General features: G+C 37.5%; 1 protein-coding gene across 3 annotated transcripts in view; it reads right to left on the bottom strand.

Annotated features, from left to right (window-relative positions):
* LOC135478034 (tachykinin-like peptides receptor 86C) overlaps window positions 1-21,293 on the bottom strand; it is a 119,831-nt gene that overhangs the window by 43,875 nt on the left and 54,663 nt on the right. For 2 of the 3 annotated variants that reach the window (XM_064758298.1, XM_064758294.1), the window contains exon 3: window positions 16,817-16,894. The gene's annotated coding sequence lies outside the window, so the exon portion shown is untranslated. Of the gene's footprint in view, window positions 1-14,233; window positions 14,399-16,816; window positions 16,895-21,293 lie in introns of those variants that run through there. The other variant, XM_064758295.1, reaches the window with a different exon arrangement.

The following is a 21,293-nucleotide window of genomic DNA, read 5'->3' on the forward strand; positions in this document are numbered from 1 at the left end:
TGATTGAATGGCACAGAAATCGTTCAAAAAGACATCATACATTTCTACTCGCGAGAAGAAGTTGTTCATGCTGGCAGCCAGAAAACAAAAACTGCAAGTCTTTAGCCCATCCAGAACCCAAAATGACACAAATGTGGAGACTTCATTCCATCTCCAAGAGATAAAAGTAGGAAACGGTCTGGATTATTGCGAGCACTTGTGATGAAAATAAAAGACTTCTAAGGATGAAATGGGGAGAAATGATTTGATATACGTCTCATAAAACACAATCACATCTATCTTGATCACAACATCAGCCTTATCACTTCGTCATTCAAGAAGTAGAAGAAGGAATCAGTACAGGCTTTATTGTTCTTGGTTTCCACCAAAACATATATGCCAAAAAAAGTAAAAAAACTAAGATCTTGGCTCAGGACTGAAAGCTAGTGTAAACAATTAAACTTCCCCGAAGATAGCTTAATTTTATAAAATTATTTTTGAACCTTTGTACGTCAGTTTCAAATTTAAAATAGTATACTGTATCATAGTTGTATACTAATACACTTAAAGTGAACATAAAGTCAGCCCATAAAGAATAAGAATAAAGTAATATTCCAGAAATGTTCTAAAAATATTTTTAAAATTCTACACCACTTATTGACAAAGTAAATAGCAAACAATTATCAGTCCCTAAGAACTCATTTGGTGACTAAATTTTGCCATGTCATGGCAATATCTAGAGTGACGTCACAAAACCTAGGAGCTCTCTCGTACCATTGGTATAAACAAAGTGACAATGAGGAAATACCAAGAAAAGCACCTGTTACCCAACCAAAGAGTGTCAGCTCTGTTCCCTGTTCAAGTGCTGATGTTTTTTTAGCTTGGTGCTCGATCAGGGCGATGATTGTGGACACAAGCGTCGTATTCTAGTGGCCCTGCTTGTCCTCGTCCTTCATGGGTGTAAGCATTTGGCCTAGCTGGCTGCACCAAAATCTGGGAATTTACCAAACACAGCCGGGCCTTCTGACTGATAACAAACCCTGTCATTCAGATTTTGGGAAGATATTTTCGTGATAAATCTGACTTTGCTAAGGAAAATAACGCAAAGTCGCTATATTTTTCTTCAAGAAATGACTCTCCCGAGGCGTTTTATTTGCCAGCTCACCCTGACAAGTTACTGCAGTATTTTGCCCAACATGTACGCATTGTGACAAGGGCAGCCGTTCTCAGTTCCCTATTCATAAATGTGTGGTTCAAAATGCATCAGTTTAACACTTTGAGTAACCGCAAAATCCAATTTATTGCATTGATATCTGTCTATCCACTAAAAACCACACTGACAATCGAGAGCTGATAGGTTTTTTGACACGACAGCCAATTATTATGCGACGCTTTCAATGCTCTTGATTGGCCAAGTTTATAAGGGCTTCTACAACATGGCTACTTGGAGTGAATTGTCCATCAGTGCCAAATACCCAAAACTGAACTTCATCTTTCCGGCTTTCAAAACTTTATAGAACTTTTAACATATTTTTCAGTGATAACTATGTCCTATATCATTTTTTCTATATACATAAAGTAACAGACTTTATGTTCACTTTAACCATTTCATAATTTTGCAATGATGTCATAGCTGCTCTGAGCCAATCATCAGCACACTCTTTAGTCACATGACCATAGAGCAGTGGAGGGAAAAACAAACTGAATTTATTACCCAAGGTAAGGTACATGTAGGCCTTGAATAAGATTTTAGCATGAATAATGAAAAATATAGCTTTTAGGTAAGAAGTTTTTATGGATACGTAATTAGAATGTGTCAAACCTTCAAATATGATAGCCGTAGTGCCCTGTAGAACTTTTATCTTTAGAAATCAGCAAAAATCAGCATTTCATCCATTTAGTTCCATGTGATTCATTACCTACTGATTCTTCCCAAAAACCCAGAAAATCAAACCTATGAACTTACTTCAGATACAATTTGAAAATGTAATTTATAAGATTTTTAAGATAAAAATGTGTTGTGGTACATATTTACTTCACAAAAATTATTAATAAAAATTACCAATAATTAAAGCTGAGGTTCCTTACAGCGATACTGGTGACCAAGCATCAAGGCCCAATTGAATGTCAAATAACAAAACACTATGACAGTAATGCACCGAACTAATCTGTTATGATCGGAAAAATTAAGCTTTGAAAACCATCTGCTTACTAAACAGATGTTAACACAAACAACGATGAATAGCTTTATTCAAATGCCAAAGTGCATAAAGAATGGACAATTCAACACAATCAACCTGCATGTACAAAATGTAACAGGCAACATGGAGAAAAAGCATGACAAAAATGAAAAGTAATCAACTGTGATTGAACCCCACACTACCAGATATCATATACAATGCGTTTAGTGCTGAAAACCACCACAGCTTCTTGATCGAGTTAGGCTTTAGGGATCATCGCACCTGGTTAAGTATGTACATTTCAGGTTGCTTGTCACATGGTACGCAATCACCCCCACTCTAGTGTTCCATCTGCTTTGCCTGGGCTCAGTTCAGTGTTGAGAGCTGACGAGGTCAGAGTGCATGCAGGTTGCTTGTCACATGGTACGCAATCACCCCCACTCTAGTGTTCCATCTGCTTTGCCTGGGTTCAGTTCAGTGTTGAGAGCTGACGAGGTCAGAGTGCATGCAGGTGACAGGAAAAGTTAGGAGAACATAAAGATATGAAATTTTGTTATAAACAGTGAGAAGGAATAAGCTGTGTTTTGTGTTGTTTTATTTAACGAAAAAAAGGTCCTCAGTCCAAAGCCATGGCGAACGACATCCTAAAACCTGTCTCTTCCTTGTGAACATGTAACGTCTGGGCCTGAATAGAAACTGGAAACTACAATATTTCTTTAACAGTTGAATTCGGCCTAATGAGAATAACATGTCGTTTTTTTTTTTTATTGTCCTTACTCAAGATACATGTGTGAATTGATATTTTTCATAAATTTCCCCATGGCTTTGAATTTATATTGGTGATAGTACATATATAGTAATACACAGTTAACTCCAAACTCTATGTTAAATGCACAGGCTTACATTTCTATTTCTGAAGTAGGGTGGTGTCATTTAAATATTTCTAGCAAGAAAACTATAGATCATATCTCAAATCTGTTGGCATGCACCAGAAACTACATGTCTTGGGCAACAATTTGGTGCAAGTTTCAGATTTGTAACTTTTGTAGTTCTCAAGTTACACTGAAATTACCTGACAGAAAAAAGTTTTTGACCATATTTCAAAAAGTTACAAATTCAAAAGAAGACATGGGATCAGCATTGCCAAATTCACAAGACTACATGAAAACATTATCAAACTTAGACACTTTTAATGATGTCATAAGTTCAACCAATGGCGAGCTTCCAAAGTTTTCAATGCATGTCCAAGATTTTTTTAAACTGGGATCACTCTACAAGTATATCAAATTTCAAAAAAATCCGTTTGTTGGTTCTTGAGAAGAAGATTTATAAAGGTTTTCATCAAAATCCAAGATGGCAGTCACGTCACATAAAGTTAAACAAAAAAGCCAAAATTTGCCTTGCAACCTTGTTCCTAAAATCACCAAATTTCAACAACATCCAATAAAAACTTTTCTTTTTACTACCCTTAAAGCTTTCAAAAAGCTTTCAAAAAAACGTAAGGAAAATAATAAAAATCCGAACGATTTCAATAGGTGTCCCAGCACAGAGTACTTGGCCTCCTAATTAATCAGATAACATTCTTTCAATACATCAAAACTTGCACTGGTATATAGTGGCTGTATGCATACATGTATGTCAATGTGACAAGCTGATCCATACTCCTTTATACAGCGCATGAGCTGATCTCTACCTTTTCGCTTTACATCACTGCCACCAATTTTGTACACAAATCTTGAACAATGCTGAGGTCACTGGGGTCACGGTGATGAGGCAAGAAGTGATGTCAGAAAATTAAACAATCCATCTCAACTTTTGCCTCTAATAACACTTTATACACATGCATTCTCTTTATCTACAGAATGTACAACATGATTCTAACCAAAACCTGAAACAATTTTATTGATGAATGCTGACTAAATAGTTCCATAGGAGGAGACAAATCATGAGGCTAAGCCTAAATAAGCCTACGCGCTTGTCTATTGGTGGCAGTGATGTAAAGTGACAGGTAGAGATCGACACATGCGCTGTTAACGGAATATGATTTATTTCTTTACTTGACTGAATGTTTTACGCCGTACCCAAGAATATTTCACTTATACGACGGCGGCCAGCATTATGGTGACAGAAAACCAGGAACGGAATATGAAGCTGATGTCAGTTCAGATTTATAATGCGGGTGCAGAAAGGACATTCATTTCCACTGTTGTAAATATTCCTGAAAATCTGACTTTTTGCAGAACTTGCCAAGCTTTTACAGCAAAGACCGATGCTGCACCAGTATCAGAAGTGTAAATCATTTCCTTTTCACACAGGTCAAGAGTTAATCAATCATAGCACCTCCACAATAAAAGAATGTTTTGTACACAGGAGAGCTCCACTGTACCGAGTATGCGAGTGTGCACATGTATAGATACACACAAGTACAAATCAATTCAACCGATCTCTTAGAAGGCAACATGTTGGCTTCTCTAGTTTAGAATTTGAACAGCATTCAATGAGAGGAAAATAAGATCCCAGAAAAGCATAATATTTCCTATTTTTTGTCTAATTTTGTTCACTGATTTATGAACACTGAGGTATTCAAATCAAAATTCTTGTTTTATGGATTTATTTATTTTTCATTTTTTTTTCTATTTGTAATTTGGCCAAAGGATCCAAAAAAAAAAATATGTATTACATATTTTTATATTGAATTTCAATTTTTGACCTCAATAAACCAAAACTGGCCTGGTAGAATCAGCCCTGGATACATCACACATGAAGGCTGCAAAACACCTGTTTGTCACAGAATATTAGCACCATGCTGACCAGAACTACAGTCTATCCCTATAAATGGTAAGCATCCACACAGAAATTAAGGTTGCCAATTTTATAGTCAAAGACCAAAGACGCCTCAACAGTCAAACAGGGTTAAGGTAGACCCTATATTTGCGTACAAGTGTGTTTGTTACACAGGGAGTGGAGTTATCCAGCAAGCACGGAGTGTGGGGGAGGGCGTATTCTCCACAACAAAGTTTATTTACTCGGGCAAAAAACATCGAATTACGGATGTTATTGGAACAAGATGGTTTTGTTTCAGTGGACGGTGCCAAAAGGCAAGCCTATAAATTTCTGTCAGGATGTGTAAAAGAAGCTGCCTAAAGCTACATCGAACCTTCAGTAACCTTTATCTAAGTACATCACTGCCGCCGTCAGGGATATAAAGACATTCCAGCTGAGACAACACTGCCGACAAAACATGCGCACATGAACGTTACCAAATTGCCACAAAACACAAACACAGGCCGGCTAGCATTACTCCTCCATTACCACCAAGAGTTTTGAAGAGGCAGTAGTAGTGTTGATGGACTAAAATGAACTGAGTTGACATAGAAGCATGGCATTACATAACCTAGCTAAACACTGATAAACAAAAGAGTACACCCTGATATAGGCCCTACTTAGTTATTCCGTCAGTATTTAGAGCCGAGCCTTGGCAATCAAAAGCAATTTCTCTTTATTTACTTCAAGAAAGCATTCAACACTATTATCCATACCTACCTGTTGAAGGAACCACAACTGTACAAATCTGACCGAACTGCAACTAAATTCTGCAGCTTCTAACTATCACAACGTAGTCAGAGAGTCTATGTGGGAGGAGAGATATCTGATTCTAGTGCTATATGCTCAGGTGTTCCGCAAGGTTCCATCTTAGGCCCTCTACTGTTTATCATTTATATAAATGACCTCCCTCTACATAGAGCAACATCATGTGTCTCTTGAATGTTTTGGTGATGACTCAACTGTATATAGCTGTTCCATCAAGCTACCTGTAATCTGTGATCATACTACTGATGAAGTAACTAAAAGTAAATCCTTATGTAATAAAAACCACATGTTCATCAATCCAAACAAATCTTAATGTCTGCTAATTGGAAGTATGGAGCATTTAAGACAAATTCTGTGCATTCTCAATTCACAGATTCATTAACGGTACAGCCCTTGAAAGAGTTGCTCATACAAAGCTTCTTCTTGTTTGTATTGATGAAATTTTGTCCTGGAACAATCATTTTAAAAATGTAAGTGTGAAAGTCAGTCAACTTTCAGGCATTCTTAGACGTTCTAAGAACCTTTGGAGTAAATTCTCTTGCAAGCAACGAGAAACGTACCAAACTACAGAAAAGAGATGCTCACATTATACCATGTGTCAATACAACTGTTCCCAGCACAACTGTCTTTAGTCAAGTGCAATGGATGCCTTTTAGTGACAGAGTTAATTTTAGAGGCCTTTGCCTCTTTTTTAAAGCCATCAATAACCCAGCGCCAAGTCATCTAAAAGAATTGTTTTTTGCCAAACAAATATGTCCACACTACTACACTGCTTTCAGCAAGCTATAATATGTACCTTCCTAAACTCAGAACAAGGTGTTTCCAAAATGGTTTCTCAGTCCTGGGTGCAGCTTTATGGAATTCTGTACCAAATGAAAAACAGGGATCAGACCTTCAGAAAAAATTCTCAAATCCTACCATTTATGTAGATTAAGGCTTATGATCGAGTAATGATATTTTTGTTATTATTTTTTAACAATTTTGTTGAAGTCCATGCTGTTATTATTAGAACTGAAAATGTTTATCGTTATTGTTTATTAAGGTCAAATCCCTGTTACACTATCGTTCACGTGTGCATCGTTTAAACCAAAATGGGGATGTAAATGAGACCATCTCCCACTCGCCTGGTTTTTGCTTTGTAAATGTGTGTAGAGGATTCCAGCGAGCAGGTGGTGCCCGAACGGGTCGGTAATGGGCCGTCTCTCACTACCCTGTCTCACCTGCTGTCTGGGACAGTTGTCCAGGGGGCATTTGTCCTTTGTCACTGTCTAACTGTTTCTAGGTATTGTTTTGTTTTTCTTTGTGAGGCCTTGGAGAAGAACAGTTTTGTACAAAACTGAATGAGTTACGTTCAAAAAATAAAGATTATGTTACATTCATTATTATTATTGCTTTCTTTTTATCTTGTCTAATTCTTAAAACTTTGCTTTGTGACCAATTAACAATCCAGGAGTTTCGAGTTCAAACTCTTTATCACTGAAGGTCAAAACATTCCTACTGTATCATGTGACACATTCATGTGAAAATATTAGGCAACCTTTGTCGATGTAAATTTACCATAAATCTGTCTTGCACAGATTTTGTGCCTGAGTTTCTGAGGCACAAACGACACATCATTCCTCTAGAAACTTCTTAGCTTCACAAACATTCAGCTCCTCAATTTTCTACATAATTCATTTCCTCTCAATAACTTTACATGAAAATTTTCACGTACCCATGTCCTTGTAAATGTCATCAAAAATAGCTGCCTAACATTTTTGACAGTCATGACTTGTCACATGATACAGAAGAACATTTTTTTTACCTTTGACCTTTATTGTCTCCCTTGTAAACAATCACATTTTAGATTCCATAAGAAAGGCATTATACATTTACATTTCAAAATGTTAGGAGTAAATTTAATGTACATCGCCTGTACCTACTGATCATGAAACTATTCGTGGGAGGGTCACGTAGCAACATGCGGACAGTTGTGGGTTTCCCCTGGGCTCTGCCCAGTTTCCTCCCACTATAACGCTGGCCGCTGCTGTATAAGTGAAATATTCTTGAGTACGGAGTAAAACACCAAATAAAATAAATAAATAAATAAATTGAAACTATTTAATCATTTGGTTATTCCTTAAGGTCAAAATTTTCACTTCTATGATAACAGTCATTTTTATGGGTGGTGGAAAACGCAGTGCCCTGGATATGTCAAATGGACATGCATGCTAATTCCATATTAATGGTAATAAGTCTTCGATCTTTGATTGAGTCTATGACTTCAGAATATGCTTGAACAAACACCTGGCTAACATGCCAAAAGGCTGAAGAATTACAATAAGTGGTTGTCAAGAAAAACAAGAGTGCAACGTTACATATCTCAGGTTGTGGAAAATTCCTTGATTTGTAACAAACTGGTATTCTCAAACAAATGGAGATATTTTCATCCCAGATATCACACCATTAATCTGTATAAGGCTGAGGGTTAAAATGTAAAGAAAATCAAATTTCAAAATTGATATCTTGTACTTTTTATCCCTTCATTTACATCATTCCACACGTGCAAATTTCACTACAGCCACCTTTCTCATATCTACAACGCTACAAAGAACAAAAGATGTTCATGTATGGGGGAGACACTAGTGTGACTGAAAATTCAGGGCCGTACCCATATGGAAATAACTGAAAGCTGAAGGAAATTCTGAAACACGTTTTATAAAAAGCAACTCAAAATGATGCTTTCTGAAGGCTTTTATGTGTTTGAATCAAAAAAAAGGAAATATGTATTGATAAACCAAAATATTTCAATTTACTTCCTAGTTTCCATACAGCTTGACTACAGTGTGGGTACCCCAATGTTTTATGAAATTAAAATGGTTCTACAAATATGGCCCTGCAATCCACCAGGACAATTCAATGTACCACGTTTTAACCTGCAAATCAGTTTGAGGATGGATATGGCCCTGCAATCCACCATGACAATTCAATGTACCATGTTTTAACCTGCAAATCAGTTTGAGGATGGATATGGCCCTGCAATCCACCAGGACACTTCAATGTACCACGTTTTAACCTGCAAATCAGTTTGAGGATGGGTATGGCCCTGCAATCCACCATGACAATTCAATGTACCACTTTTAACCTGCAAATCAGTTTGAGGATGGATATGGCCCTGCAATCCACCATGACACTTCAATGTACCACGTTTTAACCTGCAAATCAGTTTGAGGATGGATATGGCCCTGCAATCCACCAGGACACTTCAATGTACCACGTTTTAACCTGCAAATCAGTTTGAGGATGGATATGGCCCTGCAATCCACCATGACAATTCAATGTACCACACTGTGACCCACAAATCAGTTCGGGGATGGATAGAGTCAAGATATCCACCATGACAATTCAATCTACAAGGTTTTCACCTACAAATAAGTCTGGGATGTACTAACATCACAGGTGATCTGACAGCTTACCATATATGGGTAAATCAATTTACGCATTTTCCTGCCATCAAACATTTCAGCGTCGCCAAGCTTTGCAGATGACTATTGACACAACTCTGATGTCATAATTAATGCTGGAAGGAGCACTATGTATCTCTCTATAACTGTACAACTTCCCACAATTATTCATACAATTTGATCGGGAAATATGCTACCTGCCCTCAGAATGATCGTGAGCCTGGCTCAGAAGTTAACACAGGGAGGGAAATTAAATAGCGATGTGTTTAATCTGATGGGAAAATATCTGCCTCAAACAGACAATGTATCAGCCCAAATCAAATCACGAATATTGTGAGTAAAAGCGACCAATTTCCGGTTCCTGGGATCAATTCAGTCATCACAATCGCATCAGAAACTCCCCCAGAATCCAACACCTTCCCAAAGCGACGGTCCTAATTAATTAGCCAGCTTTCATAACTGAAGCATTTCAATGTGGACTCAAGGGGTAGAATTATCAGCATTAAATCATCATAACAGGCTAATCGCCGAATTATCTCGAAACGTGAAAAAAGTGTCCTGACAACCTCACGTGCCTTTTGCTTGAGTGCAACAATCAAGAAAATCAGATATCAATAAATTCCATTAGGATAAATCTGGACTAAAGCCAAGATAAAATCCACATAAAAGCCAGCAAATCGCCCTGCTTTGAACAGCTGTCAACTTTTTGGTTCTGTTCATACCCATTACTATATTCACATAAACAAATAGATGTAGTTAATTCATAACCTTTTTCCACAAATCAATTATAACAAAAAAATAGAAATTAAACAAAGAAAAAATATAAATCTATGTTAGTTAATTCAAAAACTTTTTGACAAATCAATTATCAAAAGAAAAAAAAAACAGAAATTGAACAAGAAAAAAACAAAGCTATGACCTGAGGTCCTTTTTTTTTATTTCAGTTCTTTAATGAAAACAATTTATATCTCTTTATAAATCAATTTACTGACAAATAACACAACACTTTTCCGCACCTTATTCTGCCATAGCTTAATAGCTGTTCATATGATGGGGTATCTCACATTATGTGACCAAATTTGATTTGATGTTTATTTGTGCATTATTGCATACTTGATTCATTTCACGAATATATTATATAACAGTTCAACATCTGTAAGCAAATTGCTGTACAACTGGGCGTTATAAGTCTTCCCCCAACATGTACTTCAAAGAGACCTGAAATACTGATTTCTAAAGGTTCTCAAACAAATGATAAATCTTCACAAAATCACAAGTTTTAACTGTTTAGACAAATTCTACAGCATATGCTACATAGACACAGTCATGCATGTACTCCTGATGCCTAATTTAGTGACAAATATGAGCTTTAACTACACAATTTAATCTGCTTTTCTCACACAAATGATAAATCTTCAAGATTTCATAAAACTTCAAATTTAAACTGTTTAGACATATATTCTACAGCACATCCTGTACATACTCCTGATGCCTAATTCAGTGACAAATATGAGATTTAATGACATAATTTAATCATTATTTGCCCACCCTGAGATTACTGGTTCAAATTCAGCTGAATTAAAACACGTTTTACATTTGGAACATGCTTGGGATGTGCTGCAGTAGCTGATATAAGCCCCCAAATAATTTCAAATTTCATCCATGACTAACTTTCTCTTGTATTCTTCATGGCCCTAAAAGTTCCAATGATTATAAAAATGTATAATTAGTTTTGTCTGAAAGTTGGAAAAGGGAAAGTTTTAGCACCAAAAAGAATATTTTATGACATTTACCAGCCTCTAAAAACGCACATTTGTTTGTTTATTTATTTATTTATTTATTTGATTGGTGTTTTATGCTGTACTCAAGAATATTTTACCTATACGACAGCAGCCAGTATTATGGTGTGTGGAAACCGGGCAAACCCACCACCATCCGCAGGTTGCTGGAAGACCTTCCGACTTACAGCCGGAGCCGGAGAGTAAGCAGCATGAGCTGGGCTTGAACTCACAGCGGACCGCGTACATTTGTGAGTGAATTTGACCTCAGGGTAAATTCACCATTACTTGTTAATCACACACATTCAAAGAAAATGTTGTTCCTTAGCTCTAAAACTAAATCTACAGTTAAACTACAAAATCTTGAGTAAGAAACTGCAAATTAACACTTTGGCAGAAATTTGTTCAACTAAGAATGGGATCCAACTTACTGTTCGATCTCTATTACAGAGTAACCTGATGACCAGCACAATTTTTTGCCCCCAAAGCTCATATGAAAACCCTAGATTAATCTAATAATATGTAACAAGTGCTTGGCAGCGAGGCATCTTCTAAGCGAAGCAATCTGGTTTAAGAAAACTGCTTCTGGCCATCCATCCCTTTTGGCATGCCCATCATTATTAAGTTCAAAGGTCAATATCCATGTCAGAGGTGAATGACAGGACTGGATCTTGTGCTGTAAGCCTGGAGAAGTGTGGCGAACCAAAATACCAGGCTGCCCCCTGGTGAGGAAAATATGCCCCAAGGGAGGATGATTGCATCTAACCAAAGCAAGGTCACAGACATCAGAGAGACATAAAAGGGTTGTTTAAAGGGTAAAGTTCCTAATTATTGACAGACACTAAAAATTCTCCTTAGATGGTGCAAAACAGCAGAGCTGGGTCAGGGAGACATCAAGTGTAGAAAATGTCAAAACAATTCCTTACGATTCCAGGCGGAATCATTAGTGATGTCCATTTAAGCACGCTTTCCTTCAGACCGGATTCAAGTATACTGTTTCATCAGCATGGCCAAAACAAAGTAAATGTGTTGTATTTCATGCAACTAGAACAGCTACTGTCCAAGTAATGAAAATTCAAAATTCATCCTTCAATGTTTAAGACACAATGTACATCTACATGTAAATGAATGAATGAATCAATCAATCAATCAAGAAAAACTGTCATTCAAAGCTCATGTCACATGGACACTTTTAAACACTTTATTCGCTTTAATGTCAATTTATAGATCATGTTATTTCTTTCTGGATTCATTTTTGGGCTTAACTAATGCACATCATTATTATAAATAAAGAATAAATGTGGACATAAATAGGTGTACATACTTTCAAAAAACTATTTTTCAAAAGCGTAAAATTTAGATGTCAACCTGTTACAGCAATAGCAGTGGGTTTCCTACATGGTCAGATCATCAGATAGCTGAGATTACCCTATGGCTAATTAGTTCCAGCCTGGATTGCTAATTAGCTCCAGCTGGATTGCTAATCACCCATGTCTCAGGGTCCAGCACAAGGTGGATGTGCACTTGTGAGGGTGCATGTACAGCCCTACAACGCTGAGGTCACATACATGATGTACATGTGGACACAGAGGGGTTTCGCGTAACGTCATCACCTTGGTAGAACAATAGCCAGGTAGCCATACTGGAGTCCTGTTAACATGGGCTGGTATAGCCATAGTACTCCAATATGGCTACCAAAATTAGGTCACGCACTCTCTCTATACATGTACGCCATTAACCTCCATAAAGACCAAACTGTACAAACTACAACACTGTAGGTTGTCACACTGAGGTGGATCAATTCAAGTGAAATCTATATTTACCATAAAAAACAGCTAGTATCAAGTTAAATTTCTGAACCTTTCAACATTTAATTAAAACACAAATTTCACCAAAACAAGAAAATGATCCCACGACCATAGGAATTCTGTGACGTATTTAATGACAATTTAGATGTATGTATCCATGACAAACCCTGTAGCAACCTGTATATAACCTGCATAATGACTACTTTTTTCATATATTTGCAAAATCATTTAAGAACAAGAATTTTTAAATTCACAGATGCAAGGTATGCTATTTTAACTGCACAAGACACCTGGTTTCCGCACTCTCCTTATGACTCGCACCTTACCCCAGCCTGCATGACCCAGGACTGATGTAACTGTACCTGCCCTCCACTTAACCCCTAATTCCTCCCTATCTCTGAAATCCTTTTCCTAACCCCCCTTACCGCTCCCTACCCCTCTCCAATCCTCTCTTAATTCTGTACAGGCCCTCCACCCGGGTCTCTGATTATTATTGCTCCCTGAGCTAGATTCTCTTGGCTGTCAGATAAGGCTTAGACACACATCTGGTCATACATAACCTACAGGTGCTGTCCGAAGGATGATTTAACCGGTTAAGACCTTGATAGTGGACCATATAAAATCTTGTGTATTATAGGCCTCATCTTACCACTGCTTCATGTTTCTGATACCTTATGGTATGCAGGTAAAACTAATAATACAGTAATTCTTCTTTTGCTGTTTTCAAGATGTTTATTCAAGCATATTCTGCAGGCATTATTCTGTGTTGGACGGATAATATTATACATCTGTGAAGCCCTGAATCTGGCCAACCAACCAATGTAGTTTTGTGTCCAAAATCAAGTTACCGTGCGCATAAATTGCACTGACAGTTGTGAAAATGTTGAGGAATTAGGGACTATGATAACTTTGAAGTATAAAATGAATATTATTAGATATTTTATTAAACTCACAAAAATGACTGCAATGAATAAGTAAGCAGCATAATTAAGTTTTCAAAAAGCAAATTTTAGATCATCCAGAAAATTCTTCAAATGAGATTTTTTAAAATAAGTTTCCTGCAAATATCTTGGTCTTTTTGAGGTTGTAAATGTCCAGGTCAGGAAAAGAAAAAAGGTATTTAAAAAATACCTTATCTAATTACTCTACCTCAAAATCTAATATCATGAAACAGGGGCAAGTATTCGACACAAATCCTTTAATTACATCCGGGTAAACAGTAGCAAGTATTCGACACAAATCATTAATTAACATCCAGGTAAACAGAGGCAAGTATTCGACACAAATCCTTAATTGACATCCAGGTAAACAGTGGCAAGTATTCGACACAAATCCTTAATTACCATCCAGGTAAAAATGAACCTGACTGCCAGAGTTAATTGCAAAGCACAAAGATTCTTCTGGTGTCACTTTTGCTAATGTTTATCATTCAATATACAAATATATATACATACCTTTATTACCAACAGATTCCTCACTCTTTGAAAACATCTCCGTTTTGGGGGCCACAACATACAGTTATCACAAAAGGATGAGGGATCCACAAGTACAAGGCGTCAACAAAGAAATCCCATGTATACTTGGGCTCTCTGAGATAACCAAGACAAACACCCTTGATGCTTCTCTCACCGATACCTATGATTTATGCCAAAAATAAAGTCAGCCATCCCAAACATACCACTGACAGAGACTGAATGTCATACTGTATAGACAACCCACGTCTCACTCTGACCAGATGGTGAACTCCCTATGTACCTAGCAAACTTTACGTTCAACCTACACAAAACAAAATGATCCAGTCAAAAACAAAAGAAAGAGCATGTACTGAAGTGCGAGCTGGGATGAGCCATATTGCAGGATTGTTATGATATTAAGCACCAGCATCCTGGACCTTTTCAGCCTCAGTAATTGGCAATAATTAAGGTAAGTACTTCAAAATTAATCTCTAACACCGAAGGCCCGTGCTGCACCCCAATGTTGCTTAGTTCTGACACAATCTGAAGAAACACTTGTTACCCCGAAAAAAAAAGTAGTTTTTACAGCTCTCTGGTGTAAGAATGTTTCTTGTTATACCACTGGAAAAAGGTAAGCCAAACTGTTAAAAAAAAATTCCCGCTGGTTATTAAAACATGTTCACATGGCCCACACCAATTTGTTATTCCCCCAGTGGTCAGCCCGATTTCTGGACATTACCATACCCTAACATTTAACCGACACTTCAATCCTTCCATACTATCCATCAATCAATAGATACATGAGGCCTCTCCATCGTCTCAAGACTGGCTTGTCTCATCCTGGTGTCCATGAAGAGGACAGTTCAGGCGTAAAGGAACAATTTTTTACGACCATTATCAATGGTTATCAGAGTGATAAATCGTGGACCTAATTACAGGCTGGCTGATGTCAAAGTATTCCAATGTAGCTAGCTTAAGTCCATACCTCCTTATATATATCACTTGGAATGAAACATAAAAGTAATAATGCACACATATACCAGTGATTTCAAACAATGTCATCAATTTGGGGCTTTTCCCCGTGGCTGAGGGGGTAAGTACGCCAGTAAGTAGGCAGCAACGAACAGTGATATAGTTTGGAAACAGTAATCTGATTGGTTGATCATCAAATGTCAGTGAAAATGACATACACTGGCAATCCCACAAGAGTACATGTAACAATTGAGATGGATGTGAGAGCTGTATACAGAGCTAAATACAGCTTGATCCAAAAACACTGATCAAATAGATAAATGTGATCAAGCTGTGCAAATTTCATCATGTTTAATCCAAGTTCTTTTCCTTCAATAAGTATAACTTTGTTGAAGTTTTTTTTTTTTTGAAAGATTTTCACACCCTGTAGTGAAAATTAGAATATTTCTTTTATAAGTACTGATTGAAAACATGCCTTTCACAAATAAATACAAGTGACAAACTTTGTCGTAAATCGTGACTTATCACAGCTGTAATTATGACACAAATTTTTTGACAAGTGGGTGTACAAAATATTGGCAGAAAGAAAAAGATATCACATGGATTTCAAGAAAAATGGCTGCAACAGACGGCCCTGTGGATAGTGCTGAAAATCAAGAATTTCTCCTCCAAGGCTGGAATAAATGCAACACTTCATGAGTCTGAGAAAATGACATAAACAAGCATCTTCACTGCCATCATGTCTGCCTGCTGCCAATTCTTTGAAAATCCAACATTTATTTACATTTATCTGATTGGTGCCTTACGTCATGCCTGAGACGATTTCACTTGGGCAATGGCAGCCAACATTATGTTGTGAGAAGAACCGAGCAGGAGCCAATTACCATCCTCATACTTACGACAGGAGGGGAAACCAGCATGAGCTTGACTTGAACTCACAGCGAGTGCACTTGCGAGATGCCCTTTATTCACTGCGATGCGCTAGCAGGCTAACGACTTAATCCATCTATCTTTCATCAAGTTAATAGGTTGCTTCTAACACGGCTTGAACTCCAGAATCAATATACACAGCTACTTTTGCATGTCCTCATACCTATTCACCTTTAAGATAAACATTAGCCAAAATGGTCTTATCGAACTAAAATCAACCCTGGGAACATACGTAAAAGGGTTTTTGGTATTTCCAATTAAAGCTCTACATTCTTCCAATTACATTCCAAATTCTACAAACATTTTTATTGAGGATCAGACAGAATGTCATATTCACCAGGTTAATTCATTCAGCTTTCATGAAAATTAATCTGTATAGATGTATTCTTTACAAATTCTTTGATTCTTTGATGTTGATGTTGCTCTATTAGGATTACATTACATGGCCTGCAGCAGCTATCAGAGATTATATGGCATCAAAAAACTATATAAAAATACATATATTCATTATTTCTTTCAATGTCAATTTGTTTTCTCACCATACTGAAAAGTAACTCACTAAAAAGAAAATTTTCTACTGCCCAGTAAAATACTGAAATTGTGTAGTGTCTTTATATGAACCATCCAACAGTATGTATTCTGCATATATATATATATATATATATATATATTAGCACTTACCTCCTTTAAAACGATCTGCAATTCCTCAAAAAGGCTTGAGCTTATTTGGCATAAGCAATCTGGCAGCTTCAGTTGTACCTGTGAACAAGAAGAAAGATCTATCTATCTGACTCGTGTTTTATGCTGTACTCAGGAATATTTCGCTTATACCCCTAGGATAAACCCACAACTATCCGCAGCTTGCTGGCAGACCTTCCCTTGTACGGCTGGATATAAGCATATGAAACAATGAGGTGCCAGAGTGGCATAAAAACATCAAGCATGAATATATATCACTTATACCACTTTTTTTAAAAATGAAAGTCCCAATCATACAACAGAGCTAACATAAACCAGGCAAAGAGCCAACATATGGCTCCATGAAAAGGTATGAGCTAAATCAGATTAGAAGAATCCCTTTAATATCCAAAGTAAACACTTTCTCGCCAGGTCCAGACAAAATTCCCATTAATGCACTCACAATGGCATCAGATTTGATCAGCTCAAACAATTAACAGTTTGAATTATGTTGGAGACAGGTTTGATCCCTGAAACACAGTTCATTTTCAACCAATCCATGAACTGGAGAAACCATCCAATCAGTACCGACAATATCTTTGTTTATGATCTGTTGTCATATTCCACAACCAACATCAACAACTGACACGCACACATCCTGAACCCAGCTGATGAAACACAAAGCTGTGTATTAGGATGCTGCTATAAAGAATAATCGGAAGGTAAAAACATTCAGATGAAGTTTGGAAGATAAGTAGGGTAAGTCTGTACAGACCAAACATACAGCCAGACCACCAGCAGGCCTCCTTCCTGAACATGACAGCTTGTTCTACATCTACTGCTGAAATCACACCAGGAGATTCCAGATTATACCCATTGGTGTGTGGGCTATCTTATCAGGACATGTTTTGGTGGCATATGTGTTCCACTGGCCCAATGACTGAAGAACAGACCATCCCAACACCATGTTGGGAACTCCAGCTACATCTGTGCCAATATTTTCTCCCCCACAAAACCCCACCCCAACCATGGCGAAACCCCCATCCCCCATGAGACTCCCATCACCCCCACTCCAAAAGGAAACAAATGACTTATCCAACCATCTTCTCTTAGATCTCCTAAGGTACACCTCAACAATTTAACTATAGGTCACTATATGTACTATAAGGAGACTGTGATGTTTTATATTGAAGGGGGGAAAAAAGTGTGAAACAGTGTGAAACAGGATCTCAAGCCATTCAATTGCTACATCAATAAAGATTCTATCCCAATCTCTGCAACATTACAATGTATCAGTTTCTGTTGTAAGGTCGTCTGGTCTTTATTGTGGCCTCATGATCATCAGTTGTAAACAGCGTTTGATGCTATCCTACTGACAGGTTCCCCCCCCCCCCTTCCCCCGCCATTGTAACAGCTAAATTTAATTAATCCTCACATTTCCCCCATGTATTAATAATAAATATCTCAAGACAGATAAGGTATAAACCACTAAGAAAAATAAACCAGGAGTCCTGAATTGACATTATGTGGATAACTCTATCAGATTTTAGAAATTCAAAAAAGATCATGGTTATATCATCACACGATGCTAATAAATGTCAGTTTGTTTCATATTCTATGTTTAATTCCATGCTGCTTATCTTTCTATTCTCCATAAGCCCACAACTACCCCACCTCCCCACATCACACCGCCTCCCCACATCACACCACCTCCCCCCATCACCATCCTCACCCACACCCACCCTACCACCACCACCGAATCACATCATCCCCACCCCCATCCAACACCACTCACCCTCTGCTCATTTAGCAAACAATCTGCTTTATATTTATACCCACATAGTGCTTGACTGACATTAGATAAAAACTTCCCTCTGGCTTCTCCCTCTTTTCCTGCTTCATGTTACAAAACTACACCCTGCACTGTTCATTAGATAAACACACTCTTGCACTTAGCTGTAAACTGCTATCATCTCAAACCAGACAGGTTATCTGGCATTTTCAAACTGACATGCAATTTCTCGAAAGTTTGCTTGTCTCAAAAAAAGTCTCAGAAGGTCAAACACCGAAATTACCCCCTAGTTACATAGAGACTATTAGTGCTAAAGTGAATACACACTCTCATTTACCACTCCTGCATGTATACCGGAACATGGTAATGAGACCGGAGTTGTGTCCATGCCAATGTAATTAATAAAGAAAATATTTCCTGAAAAGTTTCTTAAAAACTGCCTTGGAATTACGATGACTAAAGATTACTACAATATATTAATTTTCAATGTTTGATCTGTGTAAAGCATATAGTTACATTTTATGACAGAACTTTCTTCAAATTTTTGTGGGCCCGTGGCTGAGGGTTTTAGCATGCCAGCGCGGCACAATGACCCAGGAGCCTCTCGCCAATTTGGTCGCTGTGACTTCCAAGTCCAGCTTCCTTTTCGGCCATACGTGCGAAGGTCTGCCAGCAAATAGGAAAAAAATGTGATCAATTCTTTACCACGAACACAGATACTCTTGTCAGTAAAACCATCAATTTTCCAAGACAACATTCCTGATAAAATGATGACTAGAAATCGTATTCAAGTCTGAACTGGGATACCCTCCAATATGTAATTACCCATCAAACTTGGCTCTCCAAGCAAAAAAAAAGGTGCAATAAATTTTGCTTTGAACCATTTTGTCTGGAGACAAAATACAAAGTTGTGAATCATGGGATATTCTGCCCAGACATGGAAATTTGATGATGGCTGCAACATTGGTGTTCAGGCAGCCTAGTCTGGACGGAAATGATTGCCTCTGGCAGAGACCCATTCATCACATCGCTGTGACAGCCTTAGTCTCAGATCAGTAAAACTAGGGTAGGTTTGTCTGCTTATTGCGACTGTCTCCTAAATATGAACATAAAACTTGTATACCCTAGTTCCCCAACCTTTTCGCAAATTGAAGATCAACTTTTAGCGCAATTTATGCACATTTCTAGTTCGATTTTGGGGAAAAAAAATACATTTCTTTGGATTGTGCAGTTTCAGGGCTGCATAACAAGTACCATTTTATCAGTCTACACAGAATAACACCCCCAAAATATGCTAGAACAAACACCTTGCCAACATGTGAAAAGGTTGATGAATTACAGTATTTCAATGCCCAAACCCGCCTCCCCCCATCCCGCCTCTGCCCTTCCTCTAGTTAAGCTTGTCTGTACCAGAAAACAAAAAAGGTGAACAACAAAATTATACCAAGCATGCAAATTTTGGGTATACAATTGCACAGATTTTCATTCCTTCATGCTACTAAATTTGCTGACAAGGCAAGTTTTAATAATGATCATTAGCTAATACATGCCCAGAAAATACACAACAATACAAACCTTTAGTTAGAAGTTCAAAGTTCAAAGTTCAATTTGTAACTTGTAAAACTAGAACAAGTAAACTTACTCAAATTCTGAAGTTACGAGTTACAACTTGAAACTTCTACTCAAGGTCTCTACTGACATACAAGCTTGACCTCAAGAACTGTACATGTATTTCTGTGCATACAAGTGGCATAAACCATCTTCCACCAAACACGGTAATTTTTATGCCAAAACTACATTTTTACCATTACTTTTCACTCAGTTCTGTTCAAGCCAATATTGTATCATGGTAAGGGAGGTGAATTTACTCTATGTTTCAGTTTTCAAAAATTATGTCCTTTATGGTTATAGAGATGGAGCAAAAACTCCATGTAACTGACACGCGTGTCTGCAGCCATCACATTCACAGGTATTCTGTTACCAGACACCAATTGTGGTACTGTTGTTGCTGTTTAGGTTTAAATCATGTTGTAACACATATATTTCTACATTAATTCTGACCCTAATTCTTCAACCTTTTCAAATGCCTCTGCATCAATATTCTGAAAGACTGTGATAGAACTATATATGTATTGCAGAGAAATAATCTGCATACTTCTAAGAAGTTCGAATTTTAAGTGATACAAACGAATCATTTTAGCATAATTTTCATAATAATTTTGTATGCATTAATTCCACTGAAAAAAGTAAGTTGAAAAGGCTGAAAATTTACAGTACAACAATGATTTATTTATTTATTTATTTGATTGGTGTTTTATGCTGTACTCAAGAATATTTCACTTATATGACGGCGGTCAGCATTATGGTGGGAGGAAAACGGTTACAACCCGGGGAAAAACCACCACCATCCACAGGTTGCTGGAAGACCTTCTCACGTATGGCCAGAGAGGAAGCCAGTATGAGCTGGACTTGAACTCACAGCGACCGCATTGGTGAGACACTCCTGGGTCATTACGCTGCACTAGCGCTTTGACCGACTGAGCCACGGAGGCCCCAAGTACATCAATGAACCTGTGTAAGTACCTGTACAGGTATAAATGGCAGCTTTAATTAGTTTTCAAATCAAATACATGAATCGGGCTGTGTTTATAATACACAAAGGTTCCAAGCGCGGATTATACTTTCACT

The sequence above is a fragment of the Liolophura sinensis genome, chromosome 11, assembly GCF_032854445.1.
Source record: "Liolophura sinensis isolate JHLJ2023 chromosome 11, CUHK_Ljap_v2, whole genome shotgun sequence".
In the NCBI taxonomy this organism is placed as follows: domain Eukaryota; kingdom Metazoa; phylum Mollusca; class Polyplacophora; order Chitonida; family Chitonidae; genus Liolophura; species Liolophura sinensis.